This window comes from Epargyreus clarus, unplaced genomic scaffold (assembly GCF_041222505.1).
Source record: "Epargyreus clarus isolate Ecla_fem2 unplaced genomic scaffold, WU_Ecla_fem_2.2 ptg000011l, whole genome shotgun sequence".
Classification (NCBI taxonomy): domain Eukaryota; kingdom Metazoa; phylum Arthropoda; class Insecta; order Lepidoptera; family Hesperiidae; genus Epargyreus; species Epargyreus clarus.
This window is the reverse complement of record NW_027332219.1, coordinates 6,405,578-6,424,020: the sequence shown is the minus strand read 5'-3', so window position 1 is coordinate 6,424,020 and position 18,443 is coordinate 6,405,578. Positions and strand designations below refer to the sequence as shown.

Sequence of the window (18,443 nt, the reverse complement as noted above, 5' to 3'; positions counted from 1 at the left end):
TGACTTTTAACGTCATATTGCCTTTCAATATTCATATTGCATGGTAATGTTATGTTTGCATATTATTGTAATGTAACTCGTGCATAGTTACATATTCTTACATATTTGTATGTCACGCATCGTGTTCATATTATCCTGTAGTGTTATGTTTATATAGACATTACAACTCATCATAAAAAAATATTTATTTAACGTGCTTTCCGATATTGCAATGTAATGAAATGATTGCATAATTTTAAAAGCTACGTCAATCAAGTTATGGTTACTGTCTGTTCCTCTACAAAACATAACCGAAGGTTTCTTCAAGGTATTTTCCCCGTTAAAATAAATAATAATGATCTCTCTCATACACAAGCCACTTAAAATACAATTAAATGACTTTAATTTAGTGAATCCAAACTTATACGTTGAATAAAGTTATAAACACAATCATGTTGATTACACAATTATATTACATTACAATATTATGATCTTGTCAATTACAATATGATGTTACACAATTAAGTAACATTATATTACAATATGACCTTGTCATAGTAACATTTATTATAAAAAATACATTTTCATAAAACATATTTTTCAATATATCCACAACAAAGTTATCCTAAAATCCGCAAAAGCGACTTCATTTTGCATGCAAAATGTTTCATATTTCGCTCTACCAAAGGGCTTTAAATATTTTTTATCCGTGTTACCGATATGTAAAGGGTAGAGCTATTAGTTATATTGTCTGTGGTGTGTTAATCTGATAAAACGGGTACTTTACTGTTATTGTTTGTTACAAAAGGGCTCTAACCTTTATAATGGATTGTTAGTCAAATTTGTTAAATAAGTCTATAGTGGTTTTTTTACCGGATTGCGGAGGGTATGAAGAAAGAAGGAGTGGATTGAAGGTGGTAGAGCTCTTTGGGGTTCGACTCCAGCGGCACCACCGCTACACCTATTTCTGCCTCATAACAGTGTCAAGCGCTGCTGTCTTTTGGTTTGAAGGGTGTGGTAAGGGAGACATACTTTTCCGAGGCGTTCCAGCTTAGTCCTCAGGGGTAGCGGCGCATCTGTGGTCGACCTCAGTTAGGAATCTAATCTTATCTAGGGTTGATTACAGATGTCCATGGGCAGTAGCCACTTACCATCAGATGGACTGCTCAATTGCTTTCAATATTAAAAAAAGTACCTTACACCGTTTGCTATTTCAATTTTATAAGAAAGTAAAAAGAAATACTAATGAAAACTTATTAGAAAATATTTCCAACTATTTTCATTTCAGTTCATCGCCATAAAACCCGCAAATATTATTGAACCGCGTGAATAAAGTATGAGGGATTGCGTAGGGTTGCCATAAAAATGTAATAAAGAAATAATTTCTCTATTATATCAAGTCGTGAATACGTTATTGCTGTGGCTATCCAATATGATATTTATATATATTATATATATATATATATATTTAAAGGTGGTAGAACCCTTTGTGGTTCAACTCCGGCGGCACCACCGCCACACCTATTTCTACCTAATAACAGCAGTGTTAGGCGCTGCTGTGTTCCGGTGTGAAGGGTGTGGTAAGGGAGACAGACTTTTCCGAGGCGTTCCAGCTTAGTCCTCAGGGGTAGCGGCGCATCTGTGGCCGACCTCAGGTAGGAATATCTAATCCTATCTGGGGTTGATTACAGATGTCCATGGGCGGCAGTAGCCACATCAGGTGGACTGCATGCTCGTCTGCTATTCTTATATTATAAAAAAAAAAATATATGATATTTATTATGATCTCTTATTGTGTTATAACACTATTTGCGTGTGAAGTACCAGACGAGTATAGAGTCCATCTGACGGTTCTTGTTATAATATAGGAGTAGCAGACGAGCCGACGAGGACTGCATGTCCACCTGATGGTAAGTAGCTACTACCGCCCTTGGACATCTGTAATCAATGTGAGGTCGGCCACAGGTGCGCCGCTACCCCTGAGGACTAAGCTAGAACGCCTCAGAAAAGTATGTCTCCCTTACCATACTCTTCCGACCATAAGTAGCGATTAATCCTTCTGTTATGAGGCAGAAATAGGTGTAGCGGTGGTGCCACCAGAGTCAAACCACAAAGGGTTCTACCACCTTTAAATTCGGATTGGCCGCTGAGTGTAAAGTTGGAATTCTTCAGATATACCTAACACTCATTAAGCCTGAACACAGCAGCGCTTAACACTGCTGTCATTATTTAATCATAATCATATCATTATTCTTTATTGCATAAATATAGCATTACATAGGATGTTGTAATTTATAAAGTTCAAACATATTTCACCGGGTAAGGTAAGCAATTTGAAGTTTTAGGTTAGACACTAAGTATTAATTAATTTAAATACAATTTTGAATAGCAAATATTTTTTTTTTTATAATATAAGAGTAGCAGACGAGCATGCAGTCCACCTGATGGTAAGTGGCTATTGCCGCCCATGGACATCTGTAATCAACCCCAGATAGGATTAGTTATTCCTACCTGAGGTCGGCCACAGTCACGCCTCGGAAAAGTCTGTCTCCCTTACCACACCCTTCAAACCGGAACACAGCAGCGCCTTACACTGCTGTTATTAGGTAGATATAGGTGTGGCGGTGGTGCCGCCGGAGTCGTACCACAAAGGGTTCTTCCACCTTCTGGTTAATTATGACGAAACTAATAAATATACAAATTATATATGTCTGAAAGGGCATTAGGCATGGTAAAGTATGGAGGTGTAGACCTCCGAAGTGAAATTTCAAACTGACTTGGACACATCCCTTCCCTCCATTCAACTCGATTGTGTATCATAAAGCACTATACGAAAAATTCCACTCCCTTTAACAACCTGTCCTACCACATTCAGTTCCAGCCCTACATACCGATATTTCCGACTCATCTATTTCCTAAAGCGTCCCTTAGGGCATTGTTGGAGGTTATTAAAATCATCGGGAATGGGCTAAACGTACCCTTATTTTGCGACCCTATTAATTTCATACGAAGTAGTAATTTGTGATATTTTCTGGAACTTCCACGATAGATGGGTCACCATTGTTTTTGTTATTAGAATTAAGTAGAAAACTAACATAGTATCTACCTGATGGCTATGACTAGGTTCTCTAGACACCTGGATACCGTGTTGCTATTGCTTCCGGACTAAGGTGGTAGAACCGTTTGTGGTTCGACTCCGGCGGCACCACCGCGTCACCTATTTCTGCCTAATAACAGCAGTGGTAAGCGCTGCCGTGTACTGAATTGAATGGTGTGGTAAGGGAGACATGCTTTTCCGAGGCGTTCCAGCTTAGTCCTCAGGGGTAGCGGCGCATCTGTGGCCAACCTCAGGTAGGAATCCATCTTACCTGGGGATGCTTACAGATGTCCATGGGTGACAGTAGACACTTACCATCAGGTGGACTGCATGCTCGTCTGCTACTCCTATATATTCATTAAAAAGAAACTAAAATGCAGTAAATCGTCGTTAAAAAACAGCAAGTTTCAAAATTTGTTGAAATATGTGTGTAGTCGAAGTAATAGTCTCAAAAAAGGTCGCCAAAACCAGACATTCGTTGAAATACGTATTTGTGGGCGAAAAAAAAGGTCGCCAGGACCAAACAATCTCTGAAATGTGTATTTGTTGAAAAAAGGGTCGTCCGCGCATTACATAATACTACAAACTATATTTTATGATGAACAGTAGACATGATGAAACAGTAAAAAACAAAAAACGATATAGCAAAGAAAAAAAACACTAATAAAGCACTGATAGCCTAGTGGTTAAGAAACTCGGTTTCTTGATCGAGGTTCAAATCCCAGGCACGCACCTCTGCTTTCAAATGTACGTATTAGACATTAATTATCACTTGCCTCAACAGCGAAGGCAACCATCGTGTAGAAACCTGCATACCTGTGATATCTCAAAAAAGTTTTCAAGGGTAAGTGAAGTCTTCGCTTTGGACAGCGCGGTGGACGATGGCCTAATCCTTCTCATTCTGAGAGGAGACCCGTGCCCAGCAGTGGGACAGTAATGAGTTGATAATGACGGATGAGTATTAAATGTGGTCCCTCAGGAGTTAAATTACGAAAGGTCCTTATTTTAAAATCTATTTACCAAATATTATTTATAGTAACACTTGCGTATGGCGTTCAAACTTTGTCCAAAGAGACATCTGTAATCGATCTTCGGTAGAACTTTTGACTCATTTAGTACGTGTTAGGAAACTGGTGCGGAGTTCGACTTCCTCGAAGTCCGAGGTTCGATCCCACGCACGCACCACTGATTATAGAAGTTATGTGTGCATAATAACTTTATTAATTGCTTTATCGGTCACGGAAAAAAGATTTTTGAGGTTTGTGTATCAATGAGTGATGCTTTCATCGACTATGATTCAATTTTAGTCATTATTTTTCATGATATAAGTAGGAGTAGTAGAGAACGCACCCCACTAATCACCAATCAATTGTAATTAACCCCAGATAAGATAAGATTATCTGAGGTCGACTACAGATGCGTCGCTACCCCTGAGGAATAAGCTGGAATGCCTCGGAAAAGTATTACTCCCTTACCACACCCATCAAACGAGAACGCAGCAGCGCTTAACACTGCTGCTTTGAGGCTGAAATAGGTGTGGCGGTGCCGCCAGTGTTTTGAAATAATATCAGACTCTTCAATCCTATTCATTTACATAAAAATCTAAAGAGAGGTGCGGTGGTGCCGCCGCCAGTGGTTTGAAATAATATCAGACTCTTCAAGCCTATTCATTTATATAAAAATCTAAAGAGTGGTGCGGTGGTGGTACGGCCAGCGGTTTGAAATCATAGCAGACTCTTCAATCCTATTCATTTACATATAAATCTAAAGAGTGATGCGGTGTTGGTACGGCCAGTGGTTTGAAATCATGGCAGACTCTTCAATCCTATTAATTTACATAAAAATCTAAAGAGTGGTGCGGTGGTGGTACGGCCAGTGGTTTGAAATCATAGCAGACTCTTCAATCCTATTCATTTACATAAAAATCTAAAGAGTGGTGCGGTGGTGGTACGGCCAGTGGTTTGAAATCATAGCAGACTCTTCAATCCTATTCATTTACATAAAAATCTAAAGAGTGGTGCGGTGGTGGTACGGCCAGTGGTTTGAAATCATAGCAGACTCTTCAATCCTGTTAATTTACATAAAAATCTAAAGAGTGGTGCGGTGGTGGTGCCGCCAGTGGTTTGAAGTCATAGCAGACTCTTCAATCTATTCATTTAGATAAAAATTTAAAGAGTCTCTAAACCCCACTACTCAACGTTTTCCAAAATCATCTCAAAATATCCAAGTTATAATTACAGCAAACATTTCAAACAAAAATAAAACACCAATACAAAAGCACTCACGATCTCATCTCTACGCGACAGAATTATTAATGGATGCTTAACTGTTCTGTCCTGTTCTACAGTTGGACTTGTTCTACAGTTAGACTTATTCAATATTGATCGATATTGAGAACTTTCTTTTTATCATTATCTCTTTTGAGAGAAATGTAGATAGTTGCATGTTTTCGTCTTTAGCGTTCGGTGTTTCGTCATATATTTAAAATCGTTAGAAAATGTAAAGTTATAAAGATTGCTGAGCCCATTGTGGTTCAAATTCAGATGAACAAGCAAAACACACTTATTTCTTCCTTATAACAGCAGTGTAAAGTGCTCTAGTTTGAAGCCTTAGGACAAAAAAAAACAAAGTGCGGAATTTTTGATTTATTTTAAAACCGTAGTCTAGACGCTTTAATCCTATAAAATTAAATAAAAACATAATTTTTAAGTCTATCAATATTTTAAACCCTCTACTTTCTTAAAATTATCTAAAAATATCCACGTTATAATTACAGCAAAAATTTCAAACAAAAATAAAACACTAATACAAAAGCACTCACGATCTCATCTCTACGCGACAGAATTATTAATGGATGCTTAACTGCTCTGACCTGTTCTACAGTTAGACTTGTTCAATATTGATCGATATTGAGAACTTTACTTGTCACATCATCTCTTTTGAGATAAATGGAGATGTTTGGTTGCTTTTTTCACATACAACGAGGTTACGATAACGTCTAACGTAGTCCTCAATGGTAGCCATGCAACGTTGGCCTAGTTCAAGTGATACTCTAATCTTGATTCACTCTGAGACTGATTATCGATGTCCATGACATTGAACTGTTACCATCCGGTGGACTGCAAGCTTGTTTGCTGTCTCTACATTAAAGTTTCAATAAATAAATCGATAATAGTGTATCTTGCGAATCTCTTGGTGAATCATCATCATCATCATAATCAACTGCCCCACTACTGAGCAGGTATTTTCTCGGAATAAGAAGAATAATGCCACAGTCTACCGCGCTGGCCAAGCGCGAATTAGTAGACATCGCTTACCTTAGAGAACTTCTCGATATGCCGATAGTCATTTAACCGCTTTGACCTGTTCTACAGTTGGACTTGTTTAAGTTCAGTAAATATTATCTTAGATCAATCTTACAACCTGTTGCTGTGTTTGTCTTTTCTAAGGAATTATTAATAGATGTTTAATTACTCCGAATCCATTAAAAAGTTGGACATGTTCGATTGATATTGAGTACTTGATAAACAGTGATAGCCTAGTGATTGACGCGGGCTCAATCGAAAGATCCGAGGTTCGAATCCTTGGCTCTGATTTTTCAAAGTAAATATGCGAATTGTAAATTAATGATCATCACAACGAAAGCTGCATACCTGATAGTTCTTTAAAAAGTTCTCTTACATTTGCAAAATGTACCAATTTGCACTAGGTCCGTGCAATGCACACCATAATCCTAATCCGCAATATCCGTCCGTCCGTTCATATGACTTCATAGAAGGGAGAGCCCATGCTCACCCTTTCTTTTTAAAAGGAAATCCGTGGCCAGCAGTACGACAGTCTTCCATTGATGATGATGACTGAGAACTTAGCCCGTTCCATCGGACCTGTTCTTTCTGAAATAGAATAAATTTGAACCTGTTCTATAGTTGAACCTGTTTAATATCAATCAATATTGAGAACTTACGATATTATGTCGTGGCCTGTTCTTGCAAATACTCACGAGCTCTCACAAACTAGTTCGTCTCTTGCACGAAGTTATTAATGGATTTTTAACTACTTTGACCTGTTCTATAGTTGGACCTGTTCAATATTGATCGATATTGTGAGAGGTTTGTTAAATTATACCAGGGTCGTTCCTCGAAACTTTTTAAAGCTCAGCTGTTTTTTATAATATAAGAATAGCAGACTAGTATGTCGTTAATCATCATTATAAAGCCATTACTGGCCTACTGATGGGCACGGGTCTCCTCTCAGAATGAGAAGGATTGGGCCATAGTCCACCGTGCTGGTCAAGTCGAATTGGTATACTTCACGTATAATTATTTTCTCACACACACACAAAGTTATATACTTTAAAAAATGAGAGTTGCGTGCCTGGAATTTTTAACCTTAACTGAACCTTAAACCCCTCCATCAAGAGGCCGAGTTTCTTGACCATCAGGCTATCATTGCTTATCACTGCAGTTCACCAGTTAGTAACTATGGCCGCCAATGGACATTTGTTATCAACCCCAAATAAAAAGGACTCGTGGCGGTCCTCCACGGTTCGGTGTGTCCGGACGTTCTTGCCGCGGATGTGTAAGATGTGAAATGAGCTTCCTCCTGAGGTATTCCCGGAGCGCTTTGACATGGAGCTATTAAAAAAAGATGCAAAAAGAGCTTTCATACAAAGCCGGCGATGCGTTGGCGACTCCTCTGGTATTGCAAATGTCCATAGGCGACGTTGACTACTTTCCATCAGGTAGCACGTCTGCCTAATCGTTAGGTTAAATTATAAAAAAAAAACCTACTTGAGGTCGGCCACAGATGCGCCGCTACCACTGAGGACTAAGCTGGAGCGCCTTGGAAGATATGTCTCACTTACCAGAACAGCAGCGCTTAACACTGCTGTTATGAGGCAGAAATAGGTGTGGCGGTGGTGCTGCCGGAGTCAAACCACAAAAGGGTTCTACCACCTTCAACGTATGTTGCCCACGATCACCGAATGTTGCCCGAAGTTCCAAAGTATTGACACATTGTCGTCAGTGTGTTACCAACCTTATATAAGAATTTTCTATTTTGAAATTGCAGAGAGACAATACTCTTCCTAACAATGCTACACCGTAATGAAAGATGTCACAAATAAAAGATACAGATAGGAATTCTACAAAATGGAATTCTAGACAATTTGGAATTCTTAACATCGCTTTATGTATCAAGAATTTTCTTGGAAGAGCTAAAATTTTCTTGCTTCGTAATAATAAGAAAGGTAAATATCGAATAAATGGATTTTCTCCGAAAGAAACGGTTTACTGATACGGATTTTCGTAGAATTCCTTACTTTATTTTACCTTTATCAGTAAATCTACACCCATTTTTGTAATAAAATTTGGATATTCTTGAAATTTCTCTAAAAATAATGAGTTAATTTTCATGAAAGATACAATTTCTTGTTTATTACTTTGTTATCAAACGCCTTTTACCATAAAATAAAGGCCAAGTGCGAGCAGAACTCCAACACGGAGGGTTCTGTACCTGTTTTTGAATAACTTTTGTACTAAATAAAAAAAGTAATTTGAGTATTAGAAATCTTTACCAGAACTAAATGCATTGATAAAATGTGCACTGTATACGGTTTAATAGATAAAGTGAACAACGTCGTAAAATATCAGTTTCTTAAATGGCGATCCCTATTAATTAAAATAAAGAATCTTAAGTCTAAATCTAAAGAGTCTAAAGAATCTCTCAAGATTCTTAGTCAAGATTTTTAGTATTTGTTGTTATAGCGGCAATTATTATACATACTCTGTAAAAGTGTATATCTATTACCTTCAGGAAATAGAGCCTTGTGACAGACAAACAGACGGACAGACAGCAAAGGCTTAGTGATAGTATTCCGTTTTCACCCTTTGAGTAAGAACAGTCGGACAGACAGACAGCGAAGGCTTAGCAAAAGGGTTCCGTTTTAACCCTTTGAGTACGGAACCCTAAAAACAGGCTTCAATTACTAAACATTCCGACTTAGCAAACGTAATGTGTTTGGCACATTTACTTAACATAAACCTAAAACTTATGCTCGTTAGAGGCACTCATATTATTCTGACTCGTAACTTACTCTCAAGGGAAAACTGTAATTATGTTTCTGTAAATAAAGAAACAGATTTTATGTAACTTTGAAGGTGACAGGTAAGATTATGTCAAGACTAGGTAGTAGAACCATTTTTGGTTCGACTCCGGCGGCACCACGGCCTCTAATTCTACCTTATAACAGCAGTGTGCTTAACACACATATATATATATATATATATATATATATATATATATAACAGCAGTTTATAACTAATAGTATACTATTACTTAAGATTGTAAATACAGACGGACAGACAACGGACGCTTAGTAATATATGTTTTAAAAGTTTATATTATCGTATAATACATATAATAGAACATTTATTGTTCCCTAGTACATATATAATAGGTATTGTTATTTACATAGTAATTATTATTTGCATCAAAGGACTGTTTAATCAAAGGGCTTTGATTGGAGAGGATACGTAACATATCTGCCTATTATCTAAGATGTAAATAGGCCATGAAAGAAAATTATAGGCAATTTTTGGTTCAGAGGTACAGGGTTTGACTCCCAGGATGTTTTTGAAGTTGTTTTAAAATTATTTTAAAGTTTAAGGTCGAAGAATGTATTTTCAGAAAATTTAAAAAAAATAATAACAATGTTGTAATTTTCTTTTGTTGCAGTTAATACAACTGGTATTTTTCTTCCTACAAGGTAAGCATGACTTTTTATATTGAAAGTTCCCATATGTTTGCATAGAGTAGTGCGTTTTTAATGTTTATCTAAGAACCCTAAATTTAGTAAAAAAAATAACATTTAACATTGGACAACCCGCGTGGCGGAGCGGCCACCATACCGGTCAGACTCGCAAAGGGTCTCGGGTTCGATCCCCGGCCAGACAGATATCTAAATGATGAATTTAGATTTCTGTTACTGGGTCTGGGTGTTTGTGTATTTGCCTATGTGTGTGTCCATGGCACCCACGACACAGAGAACATGTGTTCCAAGCCTTAAGCCGTATGAAAAGTAGTACTTTGCCCATATTACAAATGAATAACGAAAAATCAAATGTCATAGATAAAAAAGTAATTCATGTGTCACATATACGTGACAACTCAATTTATCGTGACCTATTTTTGTGGTACTTAGAATATTGAAAATTCAGAATAAGCGTCAAAAATTGGTATTGTTTTACTAAATATGTAAAAAACGGATAGATTTTTTCATTACGCATAAACTAAGAAAGCGTAGAAAAGAGATACGAATATGTGAAAATTATAATAATAATAATAATAAAATAAAATCATTTATTCGCAGTTGTAGCCACATGCACACATACATAAAAATAAAAAAATAAAAACGCAATGATATAAAAATAGACAACACAAAAAAGAAATGATAATTAAACACAATAAAACCTACTCGTAAAACAAAGTATAAAAAATGATAACTTAAAAACAATAACATAAGAATTTTGACAAGTGTGCTGCAGCATAACACCGCGAAATAGGCCGAACTCAGCAATGCCATTGCCGGCGACACCGCACAATGATGCTGATTTTCAGTCCGCCCGTTGTTTTGGGGCAACTCGCACGACCGTACGCGCATCCCATCGGCACCAAATTATAAAAACGGCACCAAATGATAGAAAATTCATGACTTTTCTTCGTCAAAAATATTGACATGACAGTATTATTGGACAATAAATAGTACGAAGAAATTCTCTTTCGATCTTTGATAGGCAAAACATTAGATAGATTGATTATTAATAACGAATATTAATCGCGCAAAACTGCCATCTCGTCATTTTTGATACAAATTAGATATTTTTCTAATTTGTACAACCCTCTGTGTTCTCTTTTTTCTCTCTGGTTCGACTTTGGCGGCACCACCGCAACACCCATTTGTGTATACAGTACCCTTAGTATGAGTTTTTACGTTTTTAAAAAAAATAACTGCTTTTGTTTTTTGTTGACGTATTTCCTATACTATACCAATCAGTTCTGATACAATCCGCTAGGGGCGCTGATTGGAAATGTATGGGCAAATACGTAAACAAATACCAAAACCGTAATTTACGTAAAAACGTAAAAACTCATACTAAGGGTACAGAGTAAATTTTTCAAATGGGCTTTCAGAGCCTAATTTCAAACTATAAGTGTTAGAGAAAAACGCTGATCGGAGTTACGAGGCAGATTTTGACAACAACTAAAACTGCATCATTTGGTTTTAGGGTTCCGTACCCAATGGGTAAAAACGGAACCCTATTACTAAAGCATCGCTGTCTGTCCGTTTGTCACAGTGCTATATTTCTGGAACAGTAATAGATAGACACATGAAATTTTCACAAAAGATGCATAACGATGGGCGCTATAACAACAAATACTAAAAATAAAATAAAGTTGAATATTTTTCAGCATTTTTCGATCTAACTGTTAAACCATAGTAGGAAGACGGTTGAAATTTTTACTATTAGGTTACTACTATAACTGGTATTATAATAAATACGAATAAGAACCATAAACATATTTTAATATAGTTATTTTAATTTTATTATACGTTGTTTACGTATCATTAATCATCACCCCATCTATTTTTGTGTCATATAACAAAGTATTGTTGAAAATTTACCTATAATGTTACGTCATCATCACCTCAACGCCATCTATTGTTATTTCATATAACTAAGTATTTTTGAAAATAATAAAATGAATAAAAATAATTGAACATTTGGTGATACGGAAGCCTCCATGTGCGAGTTCGACTCGTACTTGGCGAATTATTTAAAATATTTTTTTCTCTTACCGGGAATTGAAGTTCATTTTGAAAAAAAAAACACATCCTGTATTATCATCATCGAATAGTGTCGTTTATAAGGATCAAATTCTGGGAAGCAATGTTATATGACAAACTAAAGGAATGCCTCATTTTCAAGAATGAATACGGAATCCCGCAAACGCTACATGAGTTCTTACTCTTAATGGACTTAATAAAGTGGTGTAAGTAATGAAAGGAATTGACATGATCACGAGTGAATGAAATGTGTTATATTCGTGACAAATCCATCCTTGGCCGAAATACTTAACGTTTCGGTGTAAATTGACGCTCAAGAATTGCTTACATAATCGGATTTCTTGGAAAGTTGACGAAAATGACACATTTTTAACCGACTTCATAAAAGGAGTTCTGTATTCGACCGCTATGTATGTATGTGTGTTTGTGTGTATGTATGTATGTTTGTTTGTATGTATGTATATAAAGTTACTAGCTTTCCCGGTAAACGTTGTTTTGTCATATAAATAAAATAATGTTAAGCGTGAACAACTCTTATCACTTAGGGTTAAGAAAAATAGATAGTAGCCGATTTTCAGACCTACTGAATATGCATATAAAATTTGGTGAAAATCGGTAAAGCCGTTTCGTAGGAGTACGGTAACTAACATTGTGACACGATAATTTTATGTATAAGATAATTCTGCGATTTTCTCAGAAATTACTGATTCAATCTAGACATTTTTTACTATAATATTATCATTAATACATTACTGTACCACTACTGGGCACGGGTTTCCTCTCTAGGATAAGGCGATAGTCCACCGCGTTGATCAAGTGCGAATTAGTAGACTTCACACATCTATGAGATATTTTTAAAGAAAAAAGATGCTTTCTTTATGCACAGCCACACACTAGGATTCCCTGTATCGTGGGTGCTATGGACACACACACGAATACACAAACACCCAGACCCAGAATAGAAATCTAAATTCATCTCTTAAATACCTGTCTGGCCGGGGATCGAACTGGAACACTCTGCTTGTCAGACCGGTATCATCATCATCATCAAACCCATTATTGTCCCACTGCTGGGCACGGCTCTCCTCTCAGAATGAGAAGGATCAGGCCATAGTCCACCGCGCTGGCCAAGTGCGTATTGGTAGACTTCACATACCTTTGAGTTTTTTTTTATTTTTATAAATCTCTCAGGTATGCAGGTTTCCTCACGATGTTTTCCGTCACCGTTGAAGCATGTGACAATTAACTTCTAATACGCACATAATTTTGAAAAATCAGAGGTGCCTGGGATTTGAACCTCGGACTCCTCGATCGAAAGGCCGAGTCTCTTAACCACTAGGCTATCACTGCATGTCAGACCGGTATGGTGACCATTACGCCACGTGGGTCATCAAAAATGGTACTTCACGATATTTTTCTTCATATAGCAAGTTATAATAAATTTCTAATACACACATAACTTTGAAAAATCAGAGGTGCGTGGGATATTTTCATGATTTTAAAAATCCGTGTGATGTAGAATGAATTTTGTGATTAGGAAGCCGAATTTCATCATCATCATCAACAACCCATTACTGTCCCACTGCTGGGCACGGGTCTCCTCTCAGAATGAGAAGAATTAGGCCATAGTCCACCGCGCTGGCCAAGTGCGTATTGGTAGACTTCACATACCTTTAAGTTTTTTTTTATAAATCTCTCAGGTATGCAGGTTTCCTCACGATGTTTTCCTTCACCGTTTAGCAAGTGCTAATTAATTTCTAATACGCACATAACTTTGAAAAATCAGAGGTGCGTGCCTGGGATTTGAACCTGGGACCCCTCGATCGAGAGGCCGAGTTTCTTAACCACTAGGCTATCACTGCTGCCTGCCGACTTTAATATCACCTAAATTAATACCTGATATCAACCCTTACAAAGACCTGTAATTAGTAGGGGTCATTAGGGTTAACGTAAACCCTAATGAGGTATATGCTTACACTACCCTAACTATATGTAAATTTAATTTAAGGGCGTGTTTATAATTATAAAACAAATATAATTCTGTAAGGTATTTTCTAACGGTTTATATCATATTAAAATTTAATATTTTTTGCCTATTAACAGCAGTGTTAAGCGCTGTGTTCCGGTTTGAAGGGTGTGGTAAGGAAGACAGACTTTTCCGAAGCGTTCCAGCTTAGCCCGCAGGGGTAGCGGCGCATCTGTGGCCGACTCCAGGTAGGAATATCTAATCCTATCTGGGGTTGTTTACAGATGTCCATGGGCGGCAGTAGCCACTCACCATCATGTGGACTGCATGCTCGTCTGTTACTCCTATATTTAAAAAAATATGCTCAAAAACATTACCTTCCGCAGGTGGGTAAAAAACAGGCAGATACACGTGAAAAACTTGTTTAGAATAAAATTCTCTAACATATTTACTAGGGATTTGTGGTTTTCCGCTCGCCGTTAAATGTATGAAAGGATCAAAGATATATTATAACAAAGGTTGTAACTTTAGATTTGGGATCGCTACTTACGTTTGTTTATTTTGGATTTACTTTGACTATTGAGTTACAAAGAAAAAATAATCTATTACTTTTACAAAAATAGAAAACGGGTATATGTTCCACACATTTTATTACAGAAATCGGAAATAGGTGAGTTGTTACGAGTTTGAGAACTAAGTGAGAAGAATCTAAAGTATCTAGTAGAAAAATCTAATTTTTTGATAAACTGTTTGAATATTTTAGTATTATTGTTATATATTTGTATGTCACTAGTGTTAGTTATAATGAAGTTGTCATGTACAATTGTATAAAAACTTCGAAATAAATGAGATATAAAAAAAAAGTGAGAAGTAAGTAAGGGTTTTTGTGTTTTACAATAAAATTGTCGAAGCAAACAATCGTGCGTTCCACCTGATGATAAGTAGCAACTGCCATTCATAGACATTTATAATGAACCTAATAGATCCCCTGTGCAAACCCCCCGATATAGAAAGCTCATTTATGATTTAGGATACTCAACAGGGTGTATAGACCAGTGCCGAAGCCTTTAAAAATGGTAAAAAATGAAAAAAAATCACAATAGAATGAAACCCATTGGAAAAGGAGGGGAATATGATCAAAATGAAAGGAAAAATAAATTACGGTCGATCCGAGTTCAGGAAGTGGGAGGGGTGAGTTTTTAAGGGTAAAAAATGGTTTATCTTGATTTCCGGCTAAACTACACGTCCTATGCGAAAAAGTTCTATGGCAAAGTTGTAGGTAATAAAAAGATCTACAACTTTTGTATTTGCAATTTTTTCACATAACCTCAAAATTTGGGTGAAAAATTCAAAAAACCAAGTTTTTGGTTTTTTATTTATATCTTATTCAAATTTTTTTTTATTTTTACGAAATTTGGTGAAAACTTACCTTATTATGTCCCAAATACACTGTAATTTATTTGATTAAAAATATTTATTTTTTCGCCTTATTTTCACTTAATATCAAAAAAGCACCCTAATTTTCAATCGAAAATTCTGACGTCAAAATATCAGCTTTTTTCAAAAAGTTTGGGGGCTTTTTGTTTGTTGATATATCTACTTTCTGATGGTGTAAAAAAAAATATACATAACTATAGGAAATGTTCTCAGAAAATGCAAAAAATTGAAAAAAACCCAATTGTATTTATTGTCGATTCTCTTCTTGCTAGACTCCATTAAACGATTCAAAGCTGATTTTTTTTATTTCATACACTTGCTTGTCATCTGACTTATTGCAGATTATACAAACAGATCCATCCATACTGATAATCTGAAAAGACAAAATTAAATTAATAATGCCTTCAAAGTTTTATCATGAGTATAACTAAATTTGTTTGTATAAAATAAACGAAATTACTATTTTTTATTCTTGTACTAAAATATCATTCAATTTTAATTTTTTAGGTTATGTTATGTTAAACATACTATTTATGAAAGAAAATATTACTATTTTTATTTTAAAGTTGATTAATATAGATTTAAATACAGATTGTATTTACCTTGCTATGTAGATTCCAAACGATTTTTTGAATAAAGTAAATTTCTCACAATTCACTTAGAGTAACTGAGCCTGCACGTGTGTTTTTAAAAACGATGTTGTACACTGCTCTGTATCTCGAATACTGGCTAACGGTTTTTACAGCTGCTACGAAATAGCAGGTATGTAGTAAGGCCCAGACCCTCCTAGGTCCGTCCCCACTTCTCTATGAAATAACTTACAATGGGCTAAAATTTACCGTAGGTCACTCAGGTATATAAATTATCTTAAAACAGCAGTAAATAGACATCTACAAATATTATTTAAATAAGATTCTACAACTTTTTCAAAATATTGTAGATGTCTTATTAAATATTAACTTTATTAACTTATTTGTTTGTTAATTATTGAAGTATATTTTAATTTGCAACTTTTTCATTTATCAATAAAACATGAAATCTTACGTTTTTTGAGTAATTAAAGTGTAAATTTTAATAAATACCTCAAAATTGTACATAATGATAAAAAATTTTTTTTCGAATTTGGGTTTTTTTCAATTTTTTGCATTTTCTGAGAACATTTCCTATAGTTATGTATATTTTTTTTTACACCATCAGAAAGTAGATATATCAACGAACAAAAAGCCCCCAAACTTTTTGAAAAAAGCTGATATTTTGACGTCAGAATTTTCGATTGAAAATTAGGGTGCTTTTTTGATATTAAGTGAAAATAAGGCGAAAAAATAAATATTTTTAATCAAATAAATTACAGTGTATTTGGGACATAATAAGGTAAGTTTTCACCAAATTTCGTAAAAATAAAAATTTTTTTGAATAAGATATAAATAAAAAACCAAAAACTTGGTTTTTTGAATTTTTCACCCAAATTTTGAGGTTATGTGAAAAAATTGCAAATACAAAAGTTGTAGATCTTTTTATTACCTACAACTTTGCCATTGAACTTTTTCGCATAGGACGTGTAGTTTAGCCGGAAATCAAGATAAACCATTTTTTACCCTTAAAAACTCACCCCTCCCACTTCCAGAACTCGGATCGACCGTAATTTATTTTTCCTTTCATTTTGATCATATTCCCCTCCTTTTCCAATGGGTTTCATTCTATTGTGATTTTTTTTGGTTTCAAAAATTATCGACCCTGGTCTAGTAAGGTATCTCCCATATTTTAATCTCGCGCTCGAGAGACTCCCGAAATCCCCTCTCGGGCTCCCTAAATAACATAACACACCCTTCAAATCAGAAAACAGTAGCATTTAACACTGTTATTAGATAGATATTGGTGTGGCGGTGGTGCGTCCGGAGACAACAAAGTTCCTACCTCCATAACACAGTATTTTGATTACGATTAATATTTCAATTACAATTGGTATTATTTTGAAATTTACATAACAAAATTGGGAAGTCTCATCTGTTTTTACTTGCAATGTTCCATTTCTTAACGGAAGTTTCTGAATAAGGGCTTACATTTAAATTACCTGCTTAAAAGTTTAATCTTTGCCAAATTATCATTATCATTTGCCCCACTCGTGAGCACGGGTCTCCTCTCAAAGTATTTTAGGGCATAATCCACCGTGCTTACAAAGTACGGATTGGTAGACTTTTGAGGTGTTTTTTTTACCTCTCAGGTAATATAGGTTTCCTTCACAATGTTATCATAACATCGTGAAAGGAACCTTTAAAGTAATTATAATTGGATCACGCACATACTCGTAATTGTTACAAAAATCAATTTAACAGACTGGACTTTCAGTTATTAATCTGAAAAGATAGGATTTTAATTTGCAGGCAGTGACAGCTTTGTCCCTGTAGTTCCGGGATCAGAATAGGGCTACGGTATCCACTACCTGTCGTAAGAGGCGAGTAAAAAGGCCTTTCGCGGTTGCGGGCGGCAAGAGTGGGAGCTCGAACCGCTCGGCCAGTGGCCCCGGGAAGGACGACGGTGTGTGGTATGGTGGTGGTATGTGTGTCATGCTCACCTGAGTGGATCCCGACGGGGCAACGCGCTAAGAGGACTCCGGTTGCGTTCCTTTGGAGATCCCGGAGTACTCAACGCAGCGCCGAGGACGGCCACCGGAGGGGTTTTAGTGCGATAAGAATCCCACATAACCCTTTTGTACAAAGGGTTTGACCTTTGAAAGGTTTCCTCCTCGTAAACAAATAAAAAGGGTGTGACTGCTTAGTGGTTGAATCTTGGCCTCTCAATTGGGAGGTCCGGGATGCGTATGCCAGATTCTTCACGCATGCACACGCTTGCTAAACGGTAAAGAAAAATATCGTGAGGTCTACACAACTTCACAAAACTACAAAAACTTTCTCAAAGATGTATGAAGTCACCAAGTACCAATTGGCCAGCGTGGTGGACTATGGCCTAGACTACACAGTTCCACAGCTTCAGCAGTGGAACAGTAATGAGTTCATGACGCCACCATAAATTCGGAAAATAAATTGTAGGATTCGAACCCTTTTTTGTTAACGAGGAAGAAACCTTCAAAAGGTACCGGGTGTCGTGGAAGCGACACGGGG

At 36.2% G+C, this 18,443-nt stretch overlaps 1 protein-coding gene across 1 annotated transcript in view; it reads left to right on the top strand.

The window, feature by feature from the left end:
* Nucleotides 1–9,812: 9,812 nt before the first annotated feature.
* SPR (Sex peptide receptor) overlaps nucleotides 9,813–18,443 on the top strand; it is a 278,220-nt gene continuing 269,589 nt past the window's right edge. The window contains exon 1 of the mRNA XM_073077619.1: nucleotides 9,813–9,842. The gene's annotated coding sequence lies outside the window, so the exon portion shown is untranslated. The remainder of the gene's footprint in view (nucleotides 9,843–18,443) is intronic.